The sequence below is a fragment of the Phaseolus vulgaris genome, chromosome 6 (assembly GCF_051622355.1).
Source record: "Phaseolus vulgaris cultivar YP4 chromosome 6, ASM5162235v1, whole genome shotgun sequence".
NCBI lineage: Eukaryota > Viridiplantae > Streptophyta > Magnoliopsida > Fabales > Fabaceae > Phaseolus > Phaseolus vulgaris.
Window position 1 is genome coordinate 36,842,244 of NC_143503.1, and position 3,217 is coordinate 36,845,460.

Below are 3,217 nucleotides of genomic sequence, written 5' to 3' on the forward strand. Positions count from 1 at the left end.
AATTTGTATAGTTTGTAAACATTACCTTAAGGGGGTGAAAGCGCCCGTTTCATATTTGTTACATTGAAAGTGGTGAATAAATAAATAAAAAAATAAAAAGTGAGAATAAGAAGAGTAATAAAAGGATTAAATTGATGAAGAAAGGGGTTAGAGCAGGCAATAATTCCAAAAGTTATTTTGAAAAAGTCCTCTTCTTGACCCAAACACAACTCAACTACTCCATCCATTCATTTATAATTTTTATACTTTCAAATACAATTTCATTCTTCTTTTCTCTTTATCATCCTGCATTTTTTCTCATTCTAAATTAATATACACTAATCGCTTCGTATACATAGGATTAAACATTTTCTATTTTCTCAACACAACTTTTGGAAAACATTTCACCAAAAAATCCTCAAATAAACTTTCCAAAATGTATATAATATGTTCCAGAATGTGTTTTGTAAATATATATTTTTTTTCAAAATAGGTTTTAGAAAGATTTTTCTAAAAAGAGAACAAATCTGAGACATAAATTATCTAAAATAGGTGTATGATTTTTGGCCATTGTATTTTGTACTTCCAATATATTGATCTAAATTTTAAATTTTAAATCCTAAACTTTAAACCCTATATTTTAAATCTTAAACTTTAAATTCTAAATATATTTTGGATTGTACACTGAAAATACATCCTTTAATGTATTAATATATTATAGACTGTACATTATGGATTTAAAAATATATTTTGAGATTAATTAATACATTTCATATTGCATATTCTAGAATGTATTTCTATAATGTATATTATGAAATGAATATTTAAGAGTCTGAAAATATATTTTAGAATCTTCATTCTCATATGTATTAGTGCATTTTATATTGTACATTTTGAAATATATTTCTAGAACTAAATACATTAATATATTTTGAATTGTAGATTTTAAAACGTATTTTTTAATTCAAAAATACATATTGAAATATGAAATCTATAATGTATTTTTTTCATGGTCATGTTTATTGTTTTACCCCTTATGGGGGTGCTGGTTTAAAAAATATGGGATGTAAAATGCAAAGCCCATATATGTGGAGAAGTTGGATTGTATCCCTTGGCTCCTTCATAAACTTCAGATCTTGGCCCATGTTACCATGTCCATGGGCCTCAAAGAGAGAGAGAGAGAGAGAGGCCTCTGTTCTTTTAGACAAAAAAAAAGGCTTTCTTTTTTAACCCAAAATAAACCATCAATTTCATTTCATTTTTAGAAATCTTACATAGTTTTTAAAACCCATTAATGTCAGTTCTAATCATTATTTTTTTTTTAAAGTTTTCCAATCATGAATATTTATATCAGTACTATTTACATAAATTATTCCACAAGTATTTATACAAGAAAATACACGAAGGTAAAATGAACTGAAATCTTGCATAATATTAAACAACTTATGCATCAATTTCAAAGATTTTTTTCATTTAATTACCCTTGTTTTCTTTCAAAATTTTCTTCAAAAAAAACTTACATTTTTGCTTGATTTTTCATGTATTTTTCTTAGTATACTTTTCAGCTACTTTTATCACTATATATATACTATAGATGCAGTAAAATATAGAAAAGGTTAGAAATGTCTGATCTTATCTTCAAACCCAAAAGTGAGAAATTGTTAATTACTTTTTCATCTTCATCACTTATGTTGTCTTCTTCAGTTAGCATATCAAGGTTTCTGTCTGTTTGAGCCCTCTGCATTACAAACTTATAAAAAAATTATTACTCGTTTCAATATTTTACCATTATTTGAGTCTCGTGTGAATAAACAATCAAAATGGTATATCTGCAATGGAGATGCTATTAAAACCAGACAAAGTTGTATTTATTTAATAATTAAGTATAATATCTACTAATATATAGTATCTTTTTTTTTAAATGGTATTTTTTCCAAAGTAGTTATTTTCTCTAATAATCATTTTCGTCAATAATGTTGGTAAAGACATATTATATATGAAAAAAAAAAAAAAAAAAAGGAAATAATTAGTAATTATTAATGCAGTTACTAGCATTTCTAAATAGGAGGTGCAATGATGTTTGTTTGTGTGAGTTGGGTTTGAGAATAAATATGTGAAAGGGAAACATGCACAGAACTAAACTAAACCCCTTATTCTCACAAACAAACACTGTCGGTGCTTTCCTATAAGCTTGGTATATGAACATTAATTAAATAACCAAACATTAAATCTATTTTTTTATATTAATTCAAAGTTTATGCTTCCTTATCAACTGTTACAGATTCATATGAGAAATAAAATAAAATAAACCCTCAATCCTACTTTTTAGTTTCGTTTTTTCAAACAATTATCTTAATTGTTTCTGTTTGGGTGTTTTCACTTCCCCTCCATTTTAGTTTGTTTTATTTTTAGGCTAAACCACCATGTCACTACTCTTTAATTCATCATGGAAAATTTTAATCAATTTTTTAATAATATACACACACCTTTTTATATTTATTTATTTAATTTGTTTTTTTTTATTATATCTTAGAGATATGTGTTAGATCTAAAACTCAATTAAAAGAAAATAAATAATAAAATATATTCCAATTTGAAAATAGGACAAAATTCATTGGTTTTTTATATGATGAAGAAATGAAATCACTTGAAAATATAAAATATCAAAATTATAACGTAACCCCTTTTTAACATATAAATGTAGTTCGACAAAGGAAAGTATTTGATCAAAAAATATTATTAATGCATATTTATTGCATATTTTTGGCATGTGAATTTCATGTTTTATTTTTATAAATTTAACAGTACTTTCTAAGATTCTGTTAATGATATATTTTTTTAATATTTTATATCAGAAAGGAATGAACATATACAATAAATACCCAAACAGTAAAATCACGATTTTATTTCATTTTTATTTTACTTTATTTATTTCGTTTTATTCCATTTCATTATGCTTTTTACTGAATAACGATCATGCACGTGTCTCATCTTTCTTTTTTCTTTTTTAATAAAATAAGCATAAGACAGAGACATCATAGAATAAACATCACAAAATAATCATATATTTAGGTCTTAAAGGAACAAGATATATAAAAAAACTCTCCCTCTTCCACAGCTTAAGGCACACGTATTATGATTCATAAACTCCAATATATTTGAAGTGTTTTTCACAAAAGTGATCACAAATTAAAAATATTTTTTTCAAGTTTTTTTATTGAGATATATAAAATACCTT